This window comes from Spermophilus citellus, assembly GCF_964194105.1.
Source record: "Spermophilus citellus genome assembly, chromosome: X".
Classification (NCBI taxonomy): domain Eukaryota; kingdom Metazoa; phylum Chordata; class Mammalia; order Rodentia; family Sciuridae; genus Spermophilus; species Spermophilus citellus.
The window spans coordinates 33452903-33479921 of NC_138190.1; positions in this window are offsets into that span (position 1 = coordinate 33452903).

Below are 27019 nucleotides of genomic sequence, written 5' to 3' on the forward strand. Positions count from 1 at the left end.
GGAGCACTTCCATGTGGCTTGGGCTTCTCACAACATAGCAGCTGGATCCTGAGATGGTATGTCCCTGACCCCAGAGCAAGAGTTTCAAGGGGCACAAGAGGAAGCCATTAGGCCAGTTAAGGGCTCTACCAAGAATAAGTACAGATTCACTTCCATCATATTCTATTTGGTCAAAGGAGTCACTCACCAGGTTCCAAGGAGTGGAGAGACACACTCGAATGATGAGTGGTAGGTCACTCTGTGGAAGACTACATAGGTGTTTTGTTGTTCTTTGTAAAGTATCTAAGTTCCTTGCCCACCTACCTTGCTCCCAGCTGTAGGTCCAGAAACACCAAAAATGTCCCTCTACCTCTTTGGTTCTTAAGGATGCAAGCTTCCCAGGATTCCTTCCATTCCAGCTCAAAGCTGCCACACTGATTCATCTCAACATCAGCACCTTGACATGCCCCAACCATGCCCGCCCTGTACCATACCGTGAGCCAGCTCCTCATTCCTCTTGGGGTCCCTGCCCATGCACATCGGTTTCTGTCCAAACTTTGGGCACCCTCATCACACTGAGACATGCAGCCTGTACCTTATCATCCCGCCCCCCCCCCCACAACCTCCCAGCCCCAGATGCCACCTATTTGGGCCTTCCCTTCTTGACAGTCATTTCCTTTTCAGATAAGCAGTGGTGCACATCTGGAATCCCAGAGGACCCCTGAACAAACTGGGATTTTCCTGCAGCAACCTAAGTTGTTCGGAAGGGCGTTCAGCTTCCTCCTTGCAGTCCTTGAAAGAGCGCAGACTTTCACTCTATAGGTGGGAGACCTGGGGTTGACTCCTTGATCTGCTGCTAACTGGCTATGCGGTCTCCGGCAAGAGTTCAGGCCTCTGTGACTTGGTGTCCACATCTGCAGAATGAAATAATTACAGGAACTATGTCAGGAGGCTTGAAAGAGTAACAGAAATATCTGGTACAGTACAAAGGAAAGAACAGACCTGGAATTGTGTCTTCTTGCCCCAAGATTCCAAAGCTGCTTTTGGAAAGTAAACTTTCCCCCACGTGATTAGGTTTTTTTTGTTTTGTTTTTTGGGGTTTTGTTTTGTTTTTGGGGAAGGTGTACTGAGGATTGAACTCAGGGGCACTCGACCACTGAGCCCCATCCCCAGCCCTATTTTGTATTTTCTTTAGAGACAGGGTCTCACTGAGTTGCTTAGAGCCTCACTGTTGCTGAGGCTGGCTTTGAACTTGCAATCCTCTTGCCTCAGCCTCCTGAGCCACTGGGTTTACAGGCATGTGCCACCGCCCCCAGCTGATTAGTTTTTATATTTGATGACTTTTCACAAATGGAACCACGTCACCATAACCCAGACCAAGAAACCATATTACCAGCACACTGGAAAGGCCCTGCCCCCTTTCAGTTCCTACCCACTCCCAAGACAATCTGGACTTCTAACACCCTAGATTCATATCTGACCATATTTGTGGCAGCCAACTCCCCAGTATAATTTGCAAACAAGATAGTCATCTATCTGATGTGATTTGAAAGAAGCTAGAAAATCCAGCTCCCACTCTGCCCAAATTTCCTCCATTACCTCAGCATATCTTTGTGTTAAGCATTGCTCCCCGCCCACGGTTGTCTTTTAAAAATGCAAATCCATCTGTATTGGGATAACAGCAATTCCCTAGTCCCATAGAAGAAGGGAAAAGAAAACTCTGGTCAACCTTTTCTTGTGGGCTTCCAGGACAGTGGAACCTTGTTAGCCTGCAAAGAAATGCTGAACCAACATCGAAGGAAGAAGACGACCTTCACCTGCTTCACAGTTTTGCCCAAGACTGGTTCAAACTTGTAGCATAATTTTTAAATTTTATTTGTTTATTTGTTATTTATTTATGGTACCAAGGACTGAACCCAGAGGCTCTCAATCACTGAGCACTATCCCCAGCCCTTTTTTATATTGTATTGAGAGACGATCTTGCTGACTTGCTGAGGCTGGCCTCCAAGTTGTGATCCTCCTGCCTCAGCCTTCCCAGCTGCTGGGATTACAAGGAGTGTGAGTCTATCAAGTCATCCGGCACAGAAAAGAAGCAGTGGGTGATAACAATGAGTCCTGTGAGTGGGCTGGGGTGTGGCCTCACCCCACACCCTCAACACACTGTGCCTAAGTTGGCCCGCAGGAGCGCTACCACTGTGACATCCTCAGATGTCAAGCTTTTGATAAATGAGTCCAGCCCGCAGCTGGAGCCTTTGATAAGCCATTTACAGGCGTCTGGGAGACATGCATGCTGGTCTTGGGAATGCATCCTGGTTCCATCTTAAATTCACATCTTTCATGTTGTGTGTGTGTGTGTGTGTGTGTGTGTGTGTTAAAGCGTGCCATACATCTGTGGAGATTCATGGCTTAAGATATTTTTTCTTTTCTCTGACATTTCACCTTTTCTCCTTATTTTATTTTTTTAAAGGGAAAGAAAATATTCACTCCAAGGTTCATTTAGTTTCTGGGTAATAACTGTCACATATTAACAGATAGCCCCATACATCCAGCATAAAATAATAGCATTTGTTGAGTGCATTAGCCATCCAATGATGGGCCCGGCAGACAGCCTGTGGAGCTGAAGAGAGATTTCTCTTGGTGAAAGGGAGCGCGCGCTATGGAAAACAAGACAGAAAAGAACATTTGTCAAGATGTCTCCTTGCACCTTCTTCCATTTGCACACGAAAGTACCCCACCTGGAAAAATGTTTTCTCGACTTTCCCAGGTACCTCCTCCCATCATGCAAAACTCCAGTGGTCTCATCTCTTCCCGGAAGCATGCCCTCCCTGCTTCTGGATTGTCACCAGTCACACCCTGTCCCCATAGCATCCTGGGCTTGCTTCTGATGTATTGCATTTGTGGTATTGCTTTGGAACTATCCTCCGCGCATGCGCTCGCCCTCTCTCTGTCTATCTGTATCTCTATCTCTCTCATTGGTGCCCACCTGCAGCCCAAGACCTTGCCCCTTCTGTGCAGATCTCTGCAGTTCCAACAGGCATATGTGGGCACCTTTGCCCGAGGGTTTTCTCTGGCTTCCAGAGCCCACTCGCTGTTGCTGCGGCAGGCTGGAAGGGGCAAGGGAATTCATACCCTTCCTCGCAGCCCTCTAACGATGCCCAAAGGGAGTTGGCATAGTCCTGCCCCTCCCTGGTTAGGAAAGAGAAGTTCGTTGTTGACAACGACTTCAAAATTCTGTGGCATTGAACTTCACTTGCCGTCATTGGAAGTGACCTTGATAATACACTCTATATTGTCTGCCTTGCTTTGCTTCAATGTCTCATTGCCCACTCTCCCCTACGGATGTTTCCTAGAATCACCTTCCAAATCAACTCCAGGCATGAATCACTTCGCCACAGGGATGTGTTCGGAGATGCATCATTAACCAATTATTGTGTGACTCTCAAAGAATGTATTTACCAAAACTAAGATGGCTATGACATCATTAAGTGATATAATCCAATGGGACCACTGTCACATATGTGGCCCATCATTGATCAAAGTGTTATGCAGCCCATGACTGTACTTAGATTCAAATCCTTATCTAAGGTCAGCTTCTGGAATAACTAACCTAAGAGACGAGCACAAAATAGATGCTCAGTAAGCAACTTTTTAAAATGTATTACTGGATGAATTACTATTATAAAGCTTATGCATGACACAATGCAAGAAAGTTTAGAGGAGAAATGATTGGGTTATGAGAGCCTTAATCTAATCAGTGAGAGCCTAATCAGTGGACTAATCCCCCATAGGGATGAACTGAGAGGTGACTGGAGGCAGGTGGGGTGTGGCTAGAAGAGGTGGGCATTGGGGGCAGGCCTCTGGGGTCTATATTTTGTATCTGGAGAGTGGAGTCTCTCTCTGCTTCCTGATCATCATGTGAGCTGCTTCCCTCCACCACACTCTTCCTCCATGATGTCCTGCCTCACATGGAGCCCCAAGGAACAGAGCCGACTGTCCATGGACTAAGACCTCTGAAACCATGAACCCCTAAATAAACTTTTCCTCCTCTAAAATTGTTCTTGTCAGTTCTTTTGGTCACAGCAGTGAAAAAGCTGACTAAAACATGAATAGTGGAATTTTTGTAACACAAATGCCAAAAAAAACTCTCTAGTGCCAGGTTTTCTGTAGGGTCTGCATTATCCATTTTAAGTGACCATATTTTGAGTCAAAATCAAAGTCTACTTGAAAAATACTGCTTTGCCTTGAACAAAGCAGACAGGCTGTGTGCCAAGGAACTGGGACAACGGCACACTGTGTGGCACTGCGGTCGATGTTTGTTTCAGTTACCTTTTTCATAGCTGTAACTAAAACACCCCATGAAAACAACTTAGAAGAGGAGAAGTTTATGTGGGGCTCAGGGTTTTAGGGGTCTCAGTTTATAGACAGCCGGCTCCATTGCTCCAGGCCCAAGGGAGGCAGAAGAGTATGGCACAAGGGCCCAATAGAAGAAAGCTGCTCAACTCATGGTGAGGTCTGGAAGCAGAGAGAGGAAGGGAGGGGCACCAGGAAGATGCACCCCTCTATGCACTCCCCCAGTGACCCACCTGTCCACCCAAACTCCACTTGCCTGCAGTTACCACCCAGTTAGTCCATTCATACAAGATGGACTAAGTTACAGCTCTCATAATCTAATCATTTTACCTCTGAATATTCTTCCTGAATAACGGGAGCTTTGGGGAGATACCTCACATCCAAACCATAACAGAGTTCACACCCATCTGTCTCAACCTGTGACTATAACAAAATACCTGAGGCCAGGTCACTCATAAGGAATAGAGGTTTGCTAGACTCGTGGTTCTGGAAGCTGGATGGCCCAAGAGCATGGAATCTGCTCTGCTTCTGGTAAGGGCCTTCTTGCTGTATCATAATATGGTGGAAGGGCAAATGGGCAGGAACTGAGGAAGCTGAACTCCCTTTTATAACGACCCACTCCCTTGAGAACTAACTCATCCAGCAGGAACAGTATGAATTCATTCATGAAAGTAGAGCCCTGGTGACTTAAACACCTCCCATTTGGCCCCATCTCCCACCATGCCTGCATTACAAATTAAAGTCCCAGCACAAGAACTTTGGAGACACACATTCAAACCATTGATCAACTGAAATATCAGAGCAAAGCCTTGCCAATGTGACTCAGATTTGGGCTGCTGACTGTACTGGGTTTCCCTTTTCCCTCTTCTGTAATCAGTTATGTTGAAGCCCCAACCGGGTCTTGGGGTTCTGTTTAAGGAAGAAGCTGGCAGTCTGTCTGTCTGTCTGTCTGTCTGTCTCTCTCTCTCTCTCTCTCTCTCTCTCTCTCTCTGTGTGTGTGTGTGTGTGTGTGTGTGTGTATGTGTGTGTGTATTGTCCTTTTCCCCAGGAAACATCCTCCTGCTGTTTCTCAGTCCCTTTAAGCCAACACAGAGGACTGGGAAACAACATGATTTTGCTGACTGCCTTTAGTCTCAGTGATCATCTGTCCTTTAGAGTCTAGCTTGATTCTGAGAGACCCTTTCCTGCCCATGCTGACTTCTGCCGCTTACGTGGTTCAGGGAGCTCTTTCTCGAAGTACTGAAGCTTATTGGAGACAAAACCGGCCACTGACATTCTTTCTACTTGATAAACTCTTTGAAATTGTTAGAATGTCCACATTTGTAATAAACTAGATTTCCTTTGCTATTCTCTTTGTCTTCTTCTTTTTTTTTTTTTAATTTATTGTGGTCCCAGGGATTGAACCCAGGGACGCTTAATCCCTGAGCCACATCCCTAGCCTGTTTTTATATTTTAGAGACAGGTTCTCCCTAAGTTGCTTACGGCCTCATTAATTTACTGAGGCTGGCTTCAAATTTGCGATCCTCCTGCCTCAGCCTCCTGATCCACCATACACCCAGCTCTGCCATTCTCTTCTGATGTGTTTCCTGATGGGACTTCGGATTACAGATTTTCTTTTTTAGTTCTTTTTGTAGGCAAAAGAGCTGGAATATCCACTTGGCCCACAAGTAGAATTAAAAAATAAAAACTAATATTTACGGAGTCCTGTAATGTAGAAAGATCTGCATGAATATGGTCTCCTTTAACCCACAGACAGCCCGCAGAGCAATATGATTATTTCCATCTAACAGATGAGAAAAGTGAAGACCGGAGACATTTCAGAATGGACCCAGTGTTATGCAGACCGGAAATGGCAACCCAGGGCACAAGGCACGAGCTCATGTTCTTCATGACATTTCTTGAGCACCGGTTATTGCTAGGGTTAGTAATGGAAACATAACATGCTTTCCTTGCTTCATCGTCTATTCATAATGTTTTATTCAGTAGTGTTTGTCTTCATTTGGGTTTCCCCAAAAGGAGACCATGAGACAAGTATGTGAGTGCAAGTCACTTATTTGGCAGAAGACTCCAGAAGACACTGGGAGGGGAGTGGGGAGTGAGGCCGGGAAGGGTAAGTCATCGAGCCAGTTCCTCTGGGGAGCTCAGTTCCTCTGGGGACCTTGGTGAGACTTTTAGAATATGCACCTCGATTGCCCAAATAGACTTGCGCAGGCTATTGAGGGCTGCCCCCCTAGTTTGCCACATGCAGGCAGAGTGGGCTCTGATGCTGGAGGAAGCCAAGAGACACAGATGGCAGCAGTTGGAAGACAGACCTATGTGCATTGAAGGACAAGGGAGTAGCGAATGTGGGCAAGGTACCAATCGTGCGTGTGACAGTATTTGTATCCCCACCGTATGGGTGAGGAAATGGAAGCTTCATAATATACGAACGATAGATGGAGGCTATCGGAGGCAGAAACCTCAAGACAGGGAGGACAGACAGCACCTAAACGAGATCAGGGTCACTCTGTACCATAGAATTACACTGGTGGGGGCCTACTGGGTCTCCTTGGGATGCCCCCAAAAATACAGAGGTAGCAGACAGCCCTAACAGACGACAGAGGAATAACTAAATTGAAAAGAAAGTTTCCGTATGCTTGCAAAGCCCTAAATGGAAGAAAATTCCAGACCACGAGGACAACATTTTAAAACTCTTTTGAATTGGTGACAACAGTAACAAGTACATGTTCCCTGTTTCAAGAGCTATCTCTAGGTTTGAGAAAGAAAAAAAAATATGTCATCAAATGAACTTCCATCACAGAATTCTCTGCTTTCGTATCATGTCCAGGGGGGCCACAAACCACCTTTGATCAACCCCAGAAAAGAGGAATGTCTGAACGAGAACCTTCCTGAAATTGGTTTGTTCCCCAAAGCAATGGTGCTCTCAGCAGAAATGCTCCAGGGACACTTATTTATCCCAAGGGGACAGGAGTCAATTCAACTAAGGAATGGCTCTTGAACCATAAAAGTTCTAGACATTCTTTTATGACTGTTAGTGGTGCTGAGTGTGGTGGACTAAAAGATGCCCTCCCCCAAGACATCCACGTCCTAATCAGCGGACCCTGGGCATACATTACCTTATGTGACAAAGGGACTGTGCAGATGTGACAAGGCTAAGGATTGTGAGACACAGAGGTCATGCTAAATCATCAGGGTGGCTTCGATGTAATCACAAGGATCCTTAAGAGTAAAGGGGAAAGCAGGAGAGGAAGCCACAGTGCTACCACATGAGAAGGAGTCCACCGGCCATCGCTGGCTTTGAAGGTGGGGCAAAGGCACCATGAGCCTAAGAATACAGGTGGCCTCTACAAGAGGAAGGGAGGCAGCGTCTTCTGTAGAGTTTCCAGAAAGGAGCCCTTCTGGCTCCTCAATTGAACCAGTGAAATCCATACTGAGATAACGTTTTGTTGTTGTTGTTGTTTCAAATCTACGGTTGTGAAAATTTGTTATAGCAGCAAAACAAAACCAAAACACGAAGGTGCCCAGGGAGTCCCCAAGATGGCAAACTTCACAGGTCCTCCCTGAGCACCAAATGGGAAGAGCAACCCCGTGACTATCCCCTTGAGAGGTCCCAGAGAAAATTGCAGAGGGTCCCCACTTCTTGGGGGACAGACAGCAGTTGTCCTTAGGAAATGTCAGCCTAAGAGAATTCCGGATCCCTACATCCACCTGGAAGCCACAGGAACTGGTGAACGGTTCCCCTCACGGGGATTGACTGAGTTAACCAGAAGCTCTACCCCAGCTGTTCCTCATCATCTTCAGATGGTTTTAATTGCATATAGAATCATAATCCAGTGGTTCCCAAACCTGATTAGGCCTCAGAATTACCTAGGGACGCTTGCTGAGGAAGCCCAAGCCGAGATGTTTTACCCTAAGCTTCTTACATCAGAATCTCTGAGGCTGTGGTCCTGGGAATCGATGCTTTTGACAGGTGTCTCCAGGGAATTCTGGTACCTGTCTTTGAACCAGGACTTGGGGAGCACTCTCTAAACTTCTCAGTTTCCGAGCTCATAGGATGCTTCCACTAGCTCAGATGGTTAGATTTCAAAAACTTCAGAGGAGCTGTGTTCAGGAAGGAATTTTACCGTGAGAATGAAAATTTGCCACTGAGTGGCTTTTGCCTGGACAGTACATAGTTGAAAGTTGGTCCCAGAACTGAAAGTCCACCATATCAGCAAAGGTATCTGCATCCAGACAGGCCATATTTTCGAGGCTTCTGGCCTCAACCCTGGTATCCCACTGCACCAACACCTCCACTGACTTCTAATCTCCCAAGTCCATTCTGTGATGGAAGACGAACTCGGGCAATATCCAAGAAGGCAGACACTGTTGGTTGATGACTCAATAGTCTCTCTTCTCTTCTTCGTTGTTAACAGAAGCCTGGTTTGGAGACTTCTGAGGGTGGGGAAGCAAGTGGGGATGGGGGTGAAATGTGAGTCTCCCCTACAACCTCAAAGAGCCATTACTCCAATCCAGCCATGGGAATCCCAATCCTCTTTGCCAGTAATTGGGAAATAAATGATGCCATGACCCAATTTTGAATCATGGGAAGTCTGCTGGGCATTTCAGAAAGTGAGTTTTTCCTCCCGATACAAGAGAAAGTGCCAGGCAGGAGGCTGAAGCAGGAGAATCATGAGTTCAAAGCCAGCCTCAGCAACTTAGCGAAGCCCTCAGCCACTCAGCCGGACCCTGTCTTTAATAAAATATAAAAAAGGGCTGGAGATGCACCCCAGTGGTTAAGTGCCCCTGGATTCAATCCCTGGTACCAAAAGGAAGGAGGGGGGGTGAGGAAAAAGAAGAGGAGGAGAAAGAGATAGCATTGCAGGAAGGTTTCTTTTTTCTTCTTGTCTGCTTGGGACCTCATTATGTGGGGACAAAAAGATTAACGTGGTAACTGCCTTATGAACATAAGGTGACATATTTAACGGTAGACAGAACATGATTAAGACTGCAGAAAACAGAGATGAAGAAGAGTAGCCCTTGCTAAAAATCACTAGACACCTCGATCAACCTTATCAACATCTAGCTTCAGACTTCTTAGTATGAGAGATTAAATAAAAGTCTGTATTGCTCAAGCTCCTATTACATAGTTACTGTGCATGGCACTTTGAAAGCATGATCCCCACCACCAACACATGAGTGGATAAAGAAAAGAAAGTATACTGGGCATACTTGGAATCCCAGTGGCTTGGGAGGCTGAGGCAGGAGGATCGTGAGTTCAAAGCCACCTCCGCAAAAGCGAGGCACTAAGCAACTCAGTGAGACCCTGTCTCTAAATAAAATACAAAATAGGGCTGGGGATGGGGCTCAGTGGTTGAGTGCCCCTGAGTTCAATCCCTAGTACCAAAAAAGAAAAAAGAAAGAAAAAGAAGATGTATATAAACACAATGGAATACTATTCAGCCTTTACAAAAAGGGGAAATCTGTCATTTGTGATGAATGGATGGATGAAGGAACCTGAAAGACATTATGCTAAGTGAAATAAGCCAGGCACTGGAAGACAAATACTGCATGACCTCACTTACATATGGAATCTAATAAAGTTGAGCTCATCAAAATTGAGAGTAGAATGATAGTTACCAGGGACTGGGAAGGTGGGGCAGCAGGAAAAAGGAGCTGTTGATCAAAGGGGGTGAAGTCTCAGATAGATGGGTGGGGCAGGCTGGAAGGTCTACTGCACAGTAAGTGACTACAGCCCACTGTATAATATATACTTCAAAGTCAGAATACAATACTATACTATAAATTTCAAATGTCTCACCACAAAAAAATGAAAGTTGACCAAAGTGATGGATGTGTTAGCTTGATTTAATCACTCCACATCAAACATATATATCAAAACATCTCGTTGTCCCATAAATATATACCATTATGATTTATCAATCAGAAAAAAATATTAATAATCATTTTTATTTAAAAAATGTGACTTCTCTCCAATTTTTTGACCTCCCCTTCATTAAGAGGTTGGTCTTCTCCTCTCTTTGAATTTGGGCTTTGTGGCTATTGGATTGATGCAATCTAGTGGATGTCTGTGGTAGTTTCTGGAACCAGGCCCCGAGAAACATGCCATCTTCTCTTCCCTGTCTCTTGGGAGGCTTGCCCTTAGACCCAGACTCTTAGTAAGGTGAGGAAGTGAAGCAGCCTTTGGAGAGGCCGCATGGTGAGGAACTGGGGTCCCTGATCTTCTTCAGCCTGGCTATGCCCCCAGCCAGCAGCCAGTACTACCTTACTTGCCAAGGATTGAACCCAGGGGCACTTAACCATTGAGCCACATCCCCAGCCCTTTTTTGTGTTTTACTTTGAGACAGGGTCTTGTTAACTTAATTAGGGCCTTGCTAAGTTACTGAGGCTAGCCTCAAATTTGGGATCCTCCTGCCTCAGCCTCCCAAGCCACTGGGATTCCAGGTATGCCCCACTGCACCAGATGGAGTGAAGCATCTTGAAAGTGGGTTCTGCCCCAAGCTGAGCAGTTCCAGCTGATGCCATGGGGAGCAGAGACAAGTCTTCCCCTGCAAGTTCTGCTCACATTGTAGATTCATGGGGGATAAAATGATTATTGTTGTTTTAAGCCATTAGGTTTTAGGGTATTTTATTATTCATTGACAGGTTACAGGAACACTCTATCCCTTGCAAATGAACTATGTTCAAATAGATGCAGAGGCATTCCATAGGCCAGAGGTCTGCATGTTTGTTTTTTTGTTTTTCTGTAATGGGCTAGACCATAAATACTTTCGGTCTTGCAAGCCATGCGATCACCTTTGCAACTACTCAGTTCTCCATTGAAGCAGGAAGGCAGTCATACACACCAAGTGAAAGAATGGGGGTGCTCATCTGATATGCCTATAAACTATTATAGCCAGGCACAGTGGTGCACATTCGTAATCCCAGCAGTTCACGAGGCTGAGGCAGGAGCATCTCAAGTTGGAGGCCAGCCTCTGCAACTTAGTGAGGCCCTAAGCAACTCATTGAGACCCTGTCTCTGAAGAAAATATAAAAAGGGCTGGGGACGTGGCTCCATAGTTAAGTTCTCCTAGGTTCAATTCCCAGTACCAAAAAAATAATAATAAAATAAAAATTAGTTATAAAACTAGGTGGTGGGCAGGATTTGATCCTTTACCCATAGTTTGTCAATCCCTGCTGTAGATCTCAGCTGCACTTCCTGCTTCCTGCCAAATCCAAGTCCTTCTGTCATCCCAGAACAGACCACCAGACCTGTCATCATCATTCATCACAATATTTTACCCAGGCCATGAGGAAGTTGAGACATTCAGCCCTCCACTGTGCATCGAACCTGAGGCCCGACCCAAAAAGCCTTCCCAAAGCCCGCGGTTCCTCCCAGGGAGCCCAGATACGGAAACCATAAACACTCTTCCCCAGGCTAATTGTTACCCCCACTTGACACTCTGTTTAATGGAAAGCCTTTCCCAGAAATCAGTATATTAAAATAAGCTTTGCATTTTTTACATTAACTGAAATTTGATGCAAATTGATAATAAATTACCTTCCCCCCTACTCATTCATTTGGGAATCACATAAACTAGTTTACAGTTATGTATTATTACATTTCACATTAATATAGCCATAGGAAGCTCAGCTTTGGAGAAATTGACTTCCCAGCACACCAGCAGAAATTGAGGAGGTAAAAGTGGGATTTGGTGGGATCTCCGACTCCCCTAATGTGTCAGCCTTGAGTGTCGTGAGAAATAAAGCATCGCTCCACCCCTGAAGGCCCAACCCAGTCTTCCAATCATCACTGTTTGTCTTATTTATCTGACATCATTTTCCCACCTCAAGATCTTACATCCTTCTTTTCTTCCTTTCTCCCTCCTTCCCTCCTTCCATCTCTCCTTTCTTCCTCCCTTCCTTCCCTCCTTCTAGTAATTCTACATGAGTACTTTGGGGACCACTGTCACTACCTCTGGATACAAAAACTAAATTGGAGGACTGGGGTGTAGCTTAGCAGTTGAGCGCCTGCCTAGCACCGGTGAGGCCCCAGGTTCCATCTCCATCAGACTACAGTATTCAGGACAGAATTTCTAAGTATACTTTGAACCTTAAATAAAAGTTCAGGGAAAACTTCTGTTTAAAGACAGTGAACGGAACATACACACTTTTAGCTCAGTTTCCTTTTTTTGGCGGGGGAGGGGTGAACCAGGGATTGAACTCAGGGGCACTTGACCACTGAGCCCCATCCCCAGCCCTATTTTGTATTTTATTTAGAGACAGGGTCTCACTGAGTTGCTTAGGGCCTCGCTTTTGCTGAGGCTGACTTTGAACTCATGATCCTCCTGTCTCAGCCTCCTGAGCCTCTGGGATTACAGGCATGCACCACCGTGCCCCACTAAGTTTGGTTTCCTCTTGAAGCATCACACAAACGACAGAAAATGAATGTTTATAAAGTCAAATCCACGAAGGCCAGGAAAAGAGACAGGTATTTTTAGAATGTAGGAAACTGCTGAATGAATAGTAACTAATTTTGCAACTTGAGAAAGTCCTGGAGTGGGAAAGAGTTTAGAACCTCATAAGCACCATAGAACTGTCCAAATGTCCAGACCTGGGTGACACCAGATGCCTCAAGAAGTAGAAGGCAATGGAGATTTGAAGATGAAAGAACTGGTTGAAAGTCTGTCTAGAAGGGCACTCTAAGTTCCCTACTCAACTTTACCCAGACAGGCTACTGTCCCCTCCCATGGATGCATGGACCCAAGAAACTATAAAAACGAAGATCTCTGGGTGGGGGTTACCGGGTAGAGTGGAAGGTGTGGGTACCATCTAAGAAAGGACTTATATGCAGTTGACATTGTGATTACCAGGAATATCTGTTGTCTTCCTCACTTCCTCCACCCTGCCCCCATAGGAAACCAGAGTATCATATTCAGAGGATTCTGGCCAGCCCAAGAAGAGAGGTCTGAAAATACCCAGAACCAGTCTTCAATATGAACACATGGACAAGGATCAGAAGCACATGCAGGATGTCTCTAACTTGAAATCAAGAGATACAGCAGGTCTGGGAATGTGACTCAGTGGTAGAGGGCTTGCCTATCATGTGTGAGGCCCTGGATTCCATCCCCGAGACTGCAAAAGGAAAGAGAGAGAGCCCTGAGCATTGTAATCCCAGAGACTCTGGAGGCTGAGATACGAGGCGAATTCGAGGCCAGCTCAGGCAACATAGTGCAATCCTGTCTCGAAATAAAGAAATTTTTTTAAAAAGTTTGGGGATATAGCTAACTGGTAGAGCACCCCAGATTTAATTCCCAGTAACACACACTCACACACACACACACACACACACGAGAGAGAGAGAGAGAGAGAGAGATAGAGACCAAAATCAGTCAACAAAAGGGGACATTTTGGCAGAGACAAATGTTATTCGGGCAAAAGAAACCTGAAAAAAGAAAAAAAAATGTCATTAATACTATCAGAGAAATAAAATGGTGATAATACCTAAAGTTTTAGTGTTTATTATATAGTTTCTTTTCTAAGTGCTTTATGATAATTAATTTATTTAATAATCTCACTAATCCTAATAGGCAGGTAGAATTATTATCCCCATTTTAAAGATGAAGAAGCTGAGGCTCAAAGAGATTAAAGAAGTTATTGAAGTTGATGCGATTACAGGAGTAGGTTGGATCTAAACCCAAAAGATCTGGCTTCAGTCTGTACTCCCAACTACCAAATAATTTTGCAGCCTGACGCAAGAACAGAATGTATTTAAAAGGAACATTTGGGAAAACAACCTCCTAAAGAAGAAATTAAAATTTCAATAAGAATGTTGGAAGGCAAACTTGAGGAAAGTTTCCAGAAACTAGAGCAAAGAAGACAAAAAGATGGGAATTAGACATGACTTTTACGAAAATTAACAGATCCATCCAAGAAGTCCATCCTCTAAATAATAGTCTTTCTAGAAAAAGAGGGGATCAAATGAAGGGAGTGATATTTTCAAAGAAAATTCAAGAAAAACTTCTTATACCTGAAAAACGTGAATTTCCATATTGAAAGGGCCTCCCAAGTATCCAACTGAATGGAATCGGTTGGATGAAGGCACACCATTGTGAAAGCTTAGAATGCAGGACAAAGAGAAGGCCCTAGAGGCTTCCAAAGAGCAAAAAGCATGGACTGTTTTAATGAGTTGAAGAATCGGAATTGTGCCTGAGCTCAGAGGTCTCAACAGTAACTGGAAACTAAAAGATGATGGAGAGATACTGTTAGACAAGTTTCTGTTGCTTTGACAAAATCCCTAAGATAAACTAATTTAAATAGATAAAATGTTTATTTGGGCTCACAGTTTCAGAGATTTCAATCCATGCTTGATTGCCTCAGTTGGCTTTCAAATGTGGTGAGGTAGAGGAGCATCAGAGTGGGGAGGTGAGTATTCTCACCTCATGGAAGCTGGGAAGCATGAGAGAAAGGAGGGGGGAGGAAAGAAGGAAGGAAGGATGGAAGGAAGGAAAGGAGGGAGGAAAAAAGGAAGCGAGGAAGGAAGGGAGGGAGGGAGGGAAGAAGAGAGGCCTGAGTTCCAATATACCGTCCAACAGCAAGCTCCCTAATGATCTAACCTCCTCTCACTAGGCCCCACCCCTTAAAGGGCCCACCATCTCCCAATAGCAACACAGACTGGGGACCAAGCCTTTATTGGGAGATTTTTAAGTCCAAGCCAAAACAAATGCCTTTTAAATGATAAGAGCAAATTATCTCAAACTTGGCATCCTATACTTAGGAGAGGTGTATATATATATATATATATATATATATATATATATATATATATATATTTTCTTCAACTGATGATGAAATTGACCCCCAGTAAAGCCATCATAAGTTGAAAATGTCAGAAGTAAAAAATGCATTTAAGGGCTGGGGTTGTGCCTCAGTGGCAGAGTGCTTGCCTAGCATGTGTGAGGCACTGGGTTCGATTCTCAGCACCACATAAAAATAAATAAATAAAATAAAGATCCATTGACAACTAAACAATATTTTTTAAAAATGCAGTTAATCCACCTATCCTGTCATGCAGCACAGTTCAGCAGCATAGCGTACGTAGAACATTGGTCGTTTAGCCTCACTGTTGCAGGGCTGACTGGGAGCTGCAGCTGCCCATCACCTTGAGGGAGAATCATAGTGCCTATTGCTAGCCTGGGAAAAAAAGCCAAATCCAAAATTTGAAAGATGGTTTCTACTGAGTGAATATTGGGTTTGCACTATTGTAAAGTAAAAAATCTTAAGTTGAACCATCATCAGTTGGGGCACCATCTTATATTAATGAGAAAATACAAAGATACGATTAACCATGTAAATCCTTAAAAGCTTACATTCTATTGCAACCTTGCTGAGAAAGCTAACCAAGGATATGCTCCACAAAAAACAAGGAAGTAAACCAAGAAAGAAGGCATGAGCTCTAGGAAACGTGAAATCTAATACAGAGGGGAAATGAGGATTACCTCAGGAAATGCTGAAGAAAGATTCAGGAGGACACTTGTACAACAGGAGTAGGGGGGAGAAAGAGGGCAGCTTAGAATAAGCCAGAAAATGCTAGAAGCAATCTCTCCAAGATGGTGGAATTGATAGAATGTTGTATCTGTTTGATTATATGAAGAGGAGATTGAGATAGCAAATGGAGACTTAGGGTTTTGTTAGCAATAAGTATACAGAGAAATGTTCCAGTTATCTATTGTTTTGTAACAAACCACTCAAACACTTTAGCGACTTAAAACAAACACCACTTTATTTGGTCACAATTCTGTGGATTAACAACTTGGGATGGACTCATCTGAGTTCTTACCTACAGTCATTTATGGAACTCCAGTTCTCTGGAGGTTCAACTGAGGCCAGATCGTGTGAGATAGCCTCACTCACATGTCTGATGGTTGTCAGGCTACTGGCTGGGAAGTCTCAATTTTCCTCCATTGGATAGCTCAGAATCAGCTGCATCATGGTCTCAGGTTTCAAAGTGCACTACATTCACTAATGTCTGTCGTGGCTGTGTAATGGATCCCCCCAAAATGTCTAGGTTCCTCAGAACCTGTAAATGTGACCTGATATGAAAAAGAGATATGGCAGGTATGATTAAAGAAAGATCTTCAGATAAAGAGGTTGTCCTGGATTATACAGGGTGGGGCTGATACAATCACAGGAGTCCTTAAAAGGAGGCAGAAGCCCAACATGCCTGTGCACACCTGTGATCCAAGCTACTCAGAGGCTGAAGCAGGAGGACTGCAAATTTAAGGCTAGCCTCAGCAACTTAGTGAGACTTTGTCTCAAAATATAATTTAAAAAGGGCTAGACATATAGCTTTGCAGTAGACCACTTGCCTTACACATTATTGGTGGGAATGTAAATTAGTACAGCCACTATGGAAATCGCCCTGGAGGTTCCTCAAAAAACCAGGAATGGAACCACCCAAGGATCTGGCTAATCCACCCCTGGGTCTCTATCCAGAGGCAATGGAGTCAGCATACAGAAGACACTCCTGCACACACGTTTCTTATAGCACCATGCACAGTAGCTAAGACACAGAATCAGCCCAGGGGCTCACCAACAGATGAATCACTAAAGAAAATATAGTATGTGTCCACAATAGAGTACTATTCCATCATGGAGAAGAAGGAAGCTGGCATCTTCGGGAAAATCAAAGGAACTGGAGGCCCCATGTTAAGGCAAAGTAAGGCAGACACAGAAAGACACATAGAGGATGTTTTCTCTCACACGTGGAAACTGAAAGCAAAAAAAAAAAAAGACCTGAAAGTAGAAGAGGGACTTTAAGGGCAAAGGAAAGGGACTGGCAGGACAGGGGCAAGGTGGGATTGAGGGTGGGGGAGAGGGGAGAGGGGAAGGTGAACAAGACACAATATATGCATGTATGTCAATGTTGCAGTGAAACCCACTAATTCATAAATTTATATGTTAATAGTTATAGTAATAATAAACAAAAAGATGGTAGCTCAAAAAGGAATGTCATTATAAAATTATCAGAGTTCCACATTGTAATACAGGCGTTTTTAGATGTAGTTTTATGGCTGATAAGAATTTCTCATAAGCCTGTTTGTAGCATTCTGAAAAAAAAAATAGTTTGCATAATTTTCGTTTATTTGTCTTCAGAGATGTCTCAAGATATTTCTCTTTGCTTCATAAAACTGATGACAGAGCCAGGAGTGGTGGTGTACACCTATAATCCCAGCAACTCCGGAGGCTGAGGGAGGAGGATCTCGAGTTCAAGGCCAGCCTCAGCAACTTAACAAGGCTTGAAGCAACTTAGCGAGATCCTGCCTCTAAATAAAAAACTAAAAAGTGCTGGGACGTGGGTTAGTGGTAAAGCGCCCCTCAATCCGAAGTACCAAAAATAAAATTAAATCAATTATACACACAAAAAGGGGGGCAGAGGGGGAAGAAGAGCCAAAGGTGAGAGGAGAAGGCTATGTGATGACTTTAAGCAGAGATTGAAGTGATGCACTTTAAAGATGGAGGAGAGGCCACAAGTCAAGGGCCACCGGCAGCACTAGACACTGAAAAAGGCAAGGAAACAGAGTCTCTCCTCTGAGGCTTCAAAAGGACCCAAAGGATCCTACCAAGGCTTTGACTTTAGCCCCATAAAACCGATTTGAAACTACTGACCTCCAGAGCTGTAAGAGAACGACACTATGTTGTTTCACATCGTTAAGTTGGTGACCATTTGTTATAGCAGCAGCAAGAAACAAACACAATGTTCCTCTGGCCAAAGCAATTCACAGGGATGAGCTCAGACTCAAGAAGTGGAAAAACCAACCAAGGGGTGAAGGAACAGAGAAGTCACATGGCAAAGGAAAGGGTCACATTCAGGGCAGGAATTATGGGCATCTTTGCAATCATCAACCTTAGGTAGAAGTGGAAAAAATCCCACAGGTACTACATGGCTCAGCTAGGTTGGCATAGCCATAGTCTAGTCAGCCCCCCATCCCAGGTCCACCATCCACAGATTCAACCAGCCACAATGGAAAACATTTGGGGGAAAATAATTACATCTCTACTGAACACATACAGACTTTGTTTCTTGTCACCATTTCCTGAACAGTACAGTAAAACTATTTACATAACATTTATGTTGTATTAAGTATTATAAATAATCTAGAAAGATAGATGAGGTGGCATATGCCTGTAATCCCAGTGGCTCTGGAGGCTGGGGCAGGAGGATCGAGAGTTCAAATCCAGCCTCAGCAAAAGAGAGACCCTAAGCAACTCAGTGAGATCCTGTCTCTAAATAAAATATTAAAAAGGGCTGGGGATGGGGCTCAGTGGTTAAGCAGCCCTGGGTTCAATCCCCGGTGCCTAAATAACTAATCTAGAGATGGTTTACAGTATACAGGAAGATGTGTGGACATTCTCCACAAAGACTATGGCACTTTCTATAAGGGACTTGAGCATCCAGAGATTTGGGTATCTTGGTGGGGGACGAGAATCTTCCCCAGGGATATTGAGGGAGGATTGTAAATTGAATGCTAAATATTGACCTAACCTAAATTATAAGGGGATTATCTTGAGAGCAAGTGAGACAGGGAAAAATGGGCACAGCCAGGATTATAAAAAGAGAAATGATTGCTCATAATCTGGCCCAGGAAGTCAATAGGAATCCAAAGATGAAGACTAAAACTGAAGCAGCCTAAAGTAGCAATATGTTCTTCCGGGTCAGAGGTAGATACATTTGCCTGATAGTTAGAAAGGTAATTTATACCCAAAGCAGATGAAAGAGGAAGGGGGCCCGGTTTGCCAAAGACTTCTGTGCTTTCAACAAAAACCTTCTAGAACTATTTCACAGTTTAAATCATATGCATGTAGAGTATGACAAAAATAGAAGCTAGTATTTTGAAAGGAAGGTGTGCTACCTTTCTTGTTGTAACGATTTCCTTTCCTTTAGAACCTCCTCTCTTCTATAACCATGCAATCTCTCCTTGACAATCCAAAACCAACCATGCAATCTCTCCTTGACAATCCAAAACCGATGCTGAAAGCTATGATTTTTCCCTCACTAATAAACAAGGCAGATACATTTTCATATATTTATTTTTTTAAGTTTTAGGTGGACACAATATCTTTATTTTGCATTTATGTGCTGCGGAGGATCGAACCCAGTGCCTCGTGCATGCCAGGAGAGCAGTCTACCACGGAGCCACCACCCCAGCCCCATGGCAGATACATTTTAAAGGCAACATCTATGCACAACTGCATGTAGATAAAAACCAAAAGGTCTCCAATGCAAGAGAAGACTCGGGAGCTCCATGGCCCAGAGGCTGATGAAAAGCCACCAGCACGTTAGCAGGCATTTGCCTGATAGTTACAAAGGTGATTTATACCCAGAACCATGTCCACCCAGGTTGAGAGAATGACTCTCCATTTTACTACATGTTGTATTAATGTCAATCAATATCTGTTTGAGGGCTTTATACATTATGGATAATAATGTTGGAGCTTTGCAAACCATTCCTCTTGGGGGAGCTACTCCAAATTCTGCAGGGGAGCCAGCAGGCAAGCCCTTCTCGGGTTCCCAGGATGCTCCCTGGCTCGGCTATGCAAATAAGGCCAGAGCAGGAGGAGTGTCAGACTGAAAGCAGAAAATGCCATTGGGGGGTGAGACCATCTGAAAAAGGAAAGTAGCATCTGGATGTCTTCAGGGAGGAGGCTGTGGGGACAGGGACGCGCTCCTGGATCACGACACAGAAGAAAGAGAGCCATGAGGATGGGCCAAGGTACTTTGGCCAAGTCATTTAGTTATTTTATGTGTCTGCGACTATTTTTGAGGATTGGGTACACTGATCACCTACACTTGGAGTTGTAAGGATCAGAAAATCTATACAGGTGCTCCTTAAGGTAAGACCAGGTTGCCTCTGGATCAACCCATTGCAAGTTGAAAATATCATACGTGGAAAATGCATTTAGTGCACTGACCGTGACCCCCGAAATAGCCACAGAGCACACCATAGCACATCAGTGTTTCTCCTGGTGATTGTGGGGCTGACGGAGAGCCGCTGTCGCTGCTGCTACCCAGCATCACATGAGGATGAGACCACATATGCCTAACCTGGGAGGTGATCCAAATTCAAAACTCAGAGTGCATCTACTGAAGGTGTGTTGCTTTTTTGCCATAGTCAAGGCGAAAAAAAAAAAATCATTAGTCAAGCCATTGTAAATCCAGGACCACCTTTACACTATATATTCTCTTTGTTTTTTGGTACCAGGGATTGAACCCAGGGGCACTTAACCACTGAGTCACATCCGACACCCTTTTTATTTTTTGAGACAGGGTTTCACTAGGCTGCTGAGGCTGGCCTCCAACTTGCAATCCTCCTGCCTCAACCTCCCTAGGTTTTACTGGGATTACAGGCATGCACCACCAGGCCTGGCTTGTATATTCATTTTTGAATTTTCTATTTCCCCTGGTGGTTCATTAAATTTCTAGACCTGGTTCTGCCTTTCCCTGAATCCACACCCTTTATCATACACCTGGATGGGTAGTCCATTCTATTTCCCCTAACTTGACTTTGAGCTTGGTCACAAGACTCGCTTTGGTTAATAGAATATAGCTAGAAGCAAGTGCTTCGTTTCTGAGCTTAGACCTGTTTGTTTCCGCTTGCCTTCCTGGGTCTCTGCCATCGTCATCAGAGCCAAGCCTAGCTGAGCCACCCCAACCAAGCCAGGTAGGACAGAGAAGTGTATGCTTATGATTATGCCACTGAGAACTCGTGGTTGCTATTTACACAGCAATAGTGGCTGATACACATGACCAAGCCAAGAGGTGGTAAGGACGAGGAGACCAGAGGCTGAAAGGGAAGGAATCCAGGTAGCCCACCTTTGGGCAGCGGCCACCCAGAAAGCACCTAGAGTGTTAAGATCTTAGATCAACAAATTCTGTGCACTCAGAAGCTCAGAGTATCTTACTAGAATTCTTGGACTGGGGAATTCTTACTCCATAAACAGATAATCTCATGCATTTTTAAATATTTACATTTTAGGATTTCCTCTTATCCTTAGCTTTCTTGGTGGCCTGCCCATTTTGCCAAAGGGGAAAGCGAAAGATCTGTGCCCACACAAGGCCCGAAGAGAAAGAGGAAAAGTAAACTCCTGGAATCCAGACACAGTCACGAAATGAGCACAAGAACATGACTAGGAGAAGGGCGGAAATGCAGGGGGATAACAGCCGAGCACGCAGGTGGCTCTTTGTCTGGAGGTATTTTTCCTTTAAGGTCTTCTTTGCTCATCCCCCAGAGTTCTCAGCATGTGTTAGGTTTAAGCATGTAATTTTTTTTTTATTGGTACCACAGATTGAACTCAGGGGCATTCGACCACTGAGCCCCATCCCCAGCTCCATTTTGTATTTTATTCAGAGACAGGGTCTCACTGAGTTGCTTAGGGCCTTGCTAAGTTCTGAGGCTGGATTTGAACTCGAGATCCTCCTGCCTCAGCCTCCCGAACAGCTGGGTTTACAGGTGTACGCCACTGCGCCCGGCTAAGCATGTAATTTTGTATGCAACCCAGATTTACTTGGCTTTGAGTTGAAGGCATAATTCAAGTTCTAACTTGAACTCCTTGGATGCAAGTATGTCTTAGTCCTACATGTATCTTCTGTGTCTAATACAGTGCCTGGACTCTCACATGCATGGATGGATGGATGGATGGATGGATGGTCAAGCAATAGATGGATGGATGAAGATATGGATGCATGGTTGAATAATGAATGGATGGATGAATGGTTGGATAGTCAGATGATGGATGGATGACTGGATGGTTGGATGGTTGGATGATGGATGGACGGAAGTATGAATGAAAGAATAGATGGACACAGGACTACATGGATAGGTGGATGGATGGGTGAATGTGTGCATCTTCACTTCTTAGAATTTGTTGGAGTGTAAATCTGTAGAAAAAAATAGAGGCGTTTTTGCTTGGAGAATAATCCTTTTGAGCAAAGACTTCATCTTAAGCTCTTAAATTATTGTATATATTGTAAGTGCTCAATTATCTATAACATCATTGCTATCCCTTCATAATATTTTGGAGCTCCCTCCACTAGCTACTAACTAACAGAGCTCATTTAAACACAAGTGCTCTGACATCTAGGACCTTCCTGTGTCATGGAATATTAATGCAGTCTTTAAATTGCAACAATATTCATACCTTTGATTATATGTCATTTCTCGATCTCATTAACTTTTTTTTTTCCAGCCTAAATGTTAAGGTGTCGATTGGTGCAAGCATGTGACAACTGTGGGCCACGTGAGCCAGGTGATTTCAGAAAACAGTTCCTCTGACCCACAATGACTACAGCCCGGGCCAGCCTGCGGATTGGAGCCACGGGTTACGAAGAGGAGGGGTGGGTGGAAAGCTCACATGGTTAGCACATCCAGACGACAGTGACTGCCTGTGGCCATGCAGATATGGGCAGAGTACGCTTTCCCAGACACCAGTTGTCCCTGATTGTCTTCTTGTCTCTCTGATGCCCATGACTTTGCTCAGTGCCACGTGCATCCTGGCTCCAGGCTCAGCCCTCTCTCCTGTCCTTCTCTGCCACCTTCCGCTCCACTCCACCTTAGTCCTTAACCTCAGCTCCTTGGCCACCCCGGGAGGGCACTTTCCCAGGCCCTAGACCTCCCGTTGGCAGCAGCGAGAGACCCCAAGTGGCCTTTCCAGGGGCTGCCCATGGCTGGGTTGCTAAAGCGACTGTGAAGAGTACCTGCCCATGTGCAGCCATTGATTCCAATGTGTCATTTTCCGGGCTCCCCTTGCCAGGCCCGCATGGCAAGGTGCGGCCCGGAGCTCCACAGAAGCGACTTCAATATGTGGGCCAGCGCCGAGCAAATGGGAAAACATTTTGAAGCCACAGGCTTCTCCTGAATTAAATATTTACTCATTTCATGCCTCTCCCTCTGTCCACGGAGAATCCAGCTCAAACTAAATAACAAAGGAGGTCAGGCTTGTGATCTGCACAAAAATACTTACCCTGTAATTATAGGAATATTGGGCCTTACAATTAATGCCAGGCCTGTGGAACTTGGACAGGGTCCAAACAACAGCAGCAGAAATGATGAAGGGGCAGAAAGATAAAGCTGGTAAGAAAAGCCCGAGAGGTAGGGCTTGTTTTGAATGGAAAGGACCTCGGGGGGACTTAATTACAGTCTTCAACACATTCCGGGGCTGGAAAACAGCAACATGGGGGTCTCCAGTTCCACTAAGGACAGGCTTAACCTTTACCAGGTTTGGCTCCCTTTTGTGTCCAAAGTTTGGTTTTTGATTCTTTTTTTTTTTTCCCCTTCATGATGAGGATGGAACCCAGGGCCTCACACATGCTAGGAAAGTACTCTGCTATGGAGCTACACCCTCAGCCCTATCCTAAATTCATTCATTCATTCATTCATTCTTTCTTTCTTTCTTTTCTTTTGGGTACCTGGGATTTGAACTCAGGAACACTTAACCACTGAGCCCCATCCCCAGCTCTATTTTGTATTTTATTTAGAGACAGGGTCTCACTGAGTTGCTTAGCGCCTCACCATTTATGAGGTTGACTTTGAACTTGCGATCCTCCTGCCTCAGCCTCCTGAGTCGCTGGGATTACAGGCCTGCACCATGGCTTCTGGCCGTATCCTAAATTTTGATCTCACTTCTGTATGAATAAAAACATATTGGACCCTCATCACATGTTTATTTAGTTTTAACTTATAAAAATGTGTCTTTGTACTAATATTATCTTTATGATGAAACGTGCACGTGACAGGAGGTGCCACCTTGGAGTTCACTGTCTGAACTGGAAATGTTCCCAGCCACAAGGCGTTCGTGAGGGTAGGGACCTTGTTACACTCTTCTTGTCCAGCGCTATGTCCCCAGAACCTAGGACAGCAACTGACTTGGAGATTCCTATGCAAGCGATTCAGAGAGCCACTCACAGAGGACATGGGAAAGACAGGACCTTCAGTGTGATTCTGAGGGAAGCTCAGAAGTGTGAGTTACTCTTCAGCAAAGGAGCTGGGGCTTCAGACACCCCCACCACAGGCGCCTGGTTAACATGGTCTTGGGGATGAGGATTGAGGGGTGATGAACACCAGCAGGGACCTCAAGCTCTTTGGGCAACCTAGGTGTCTCCAGTGTTCCCAAGGGCAGTCCTCCATAAAGGTCCCCAGTGCTGGCTAGAGAAAACACCCTGAGCCAGCACGGTGGTGCACACCTGTAATCCCAGCCACTCAGGAGGCTAAGACAGGAGGATCACAATTCGGAGGCCAGCCTTAGCAACTTAGCAAGGCCCTAGGCAAATAAGGGAGACCCTGTCTCTAAATGAAATATTAAAAAAGGACTGGGGATGTGGCTCAATGGTTAAGTGACCCTGGGTTCAATCCCTGGTACCAGGAAGGAAGGAAGGAAGGAAGGAAGGAAGGAAGGAAATACCCTGAAAGGCAGAGGAGGCTGGCAAAAATGGTAACAGTGTAACCAAGGAGAACTGCCACACTGACGTGTGCTACAGTAACTACTTCATTGCGCATGTCCTTTTCATGTTTGTTGACTGACTCACCAAACTGCGCAATGCCGGCTTCTGAAGCAAGCCCCTGGGCTCCTTATGGGGGTTCTGGAAACTGTCTTTTTCATGAGGGTGACAGGGTGAGGTGACTACATTCCTTGCCCGGACCCAGATTACAGAGGAAGCATTCCAATCCAGGAGACAACTCTTTAAAACCTGCATGGGGGGCGGCCCTCATGAGATGAAGGCCTTTATAAAACACCGACAGAGACCAAGTAGAGATCTGGCAGGCTGGAACGAGCCTGGACTTTGAGAAGGCGGTTCTGCAGGCTTGACTGAGCAGCAGAGACCTGCCGCCCTGGAAAATGTGGGCCAAGGACCGAATGCCCTGTTTGCCAGCTCGTGCTGCGGCTGGGTGACCTTGGACAGAGTTGGGCTTCTGTCTGCAGGGACTTCTCTGCATGCATTCAAAGGCACAGGGCCCGGCCTACCGTGCCTGCTTCCTGTCTGGTGCCTGTAGAAATACTCTGCCTCTGAAATACTCAGGAGCCCTTAGAAGAAGAAAATGACAAGGACCTAGAGCCACTGGTTTGTGATTTGTAGCTTGGACGGACAAGCAGCTGTGTAATAGTGGCGTAACTTGTTAGATATTCTGGATTGTTCTCTGAGAGCCCAGAACTTGTCCCATGGCCATCTTGCCCAAAACTAGAACCCGTGGTTCCCTGCTCCAAGGACATCACCCCATGACCTCCAGGTCCCATCTCTATCATTTTAATGAAGATCTCAATTCTATCCTCCAAGACACTGTGGGGTTAAAAGTGTGCAGATGTGAATTCTAAGGCCACTGGATTTCTGAGTCACCAGACCATGATCAAATTTATATTTTTCTGCGCCGTCCGCCTTTTAGATGGTGTTTGTGTTTCATGTTAAATGTAATTCTCTTTGGCTTCCCCGGCTGCCTGGGACCTCATCCTGCTCTGTCCTAGAGCCCCTCCCCCGGGTGCTGCCTCTCCATGTGGCCTCTGGGGTCGATCCATTTTTCTCCCAGTGCCTTAATGAGTGATGATTTCTCGAGACAATCAGATCGGCTGTGCGGGAGATTCAGCTCCATCATTACGACAGCCGGATACATCACAGCCACCATTTTCCAAACCCATGTTTTTCATCACACAGATATGACTTGATTAAACCTTTGTGATATTACATTGGGATATTTGAAAATAGCCTTTAGTGACCATCACATGCGTCTTGTTTCTGATAAATCTATTACTTTTACATACAGGGTTTGAGAACAGAGACTCTGAACGTACCAGAGTGCCCAAGTCCACATCCCAGCTCTGCCACCCACTGCTGTGTAACTTTGGTCAAGTTGCTCACCCTCCCTGGGCCTCAGTTCCCTAGTCCATTAACCAGAACTTTTCGTAATCTGAATTGGATGTCCATGCTAGCTACCACTTGACCTCTTTCTGCCTTCAAGGTCAGCCTTTATGTGAAGGCTAATAAAAATGTTTTAAGGGAAGAGATTGGCACAAAGATAAGTTGGCTGTGTCCCCAACCCTACCTCTACCCTCTTCAACAAGCAAAAGGAATAACTGAAGGCCAGGCACAATGGCACATGCCTATAATTCCATCAACTTGTGAAGCTGAGTCAGGAGTATCACAAGTTCAAGGCCAGCCTGGGCAACTTAGTAAGGCTCCGCCTCAAAATAAAAAATATAAAGGGCTGGGGATGTAACTCAGTGGTAGAGTTCTTGACTAGCATGAACAAGGGCCGGGGTTCCATCCCCAGCTTGGGGGAGTAGGGGAAGGAAAAGCTGAAACATATGTTCAAGTTAGTGAGCCACTAACCCAGCCTGAATTAGGCACCCACTATATTCTGGGCCCTTGGAACCTCACAGGTATCTAGAGAGCTGGACAGAGGTACAACTAATCCATACACATACACTCATACCAAAAAAAAAAAAAAAAAAACACCTTTGCCAAGTCCTAGGGGAAATTAAAGATCTAATGAGAGGGGAAAAGCAGGGAAACTGGTTATTATTGCTGATTAGCCTGGCTTATACCTGTATTGGTCAGTTTTTTTCCCATACTGCTGTGTAACAAATAACCCTCAAGTCTCAATGGCTTATAATAAAAGCATTTCTTCTTCTCCAGTTGAATTTGGCTCTGAGCTATAGGCTAGAT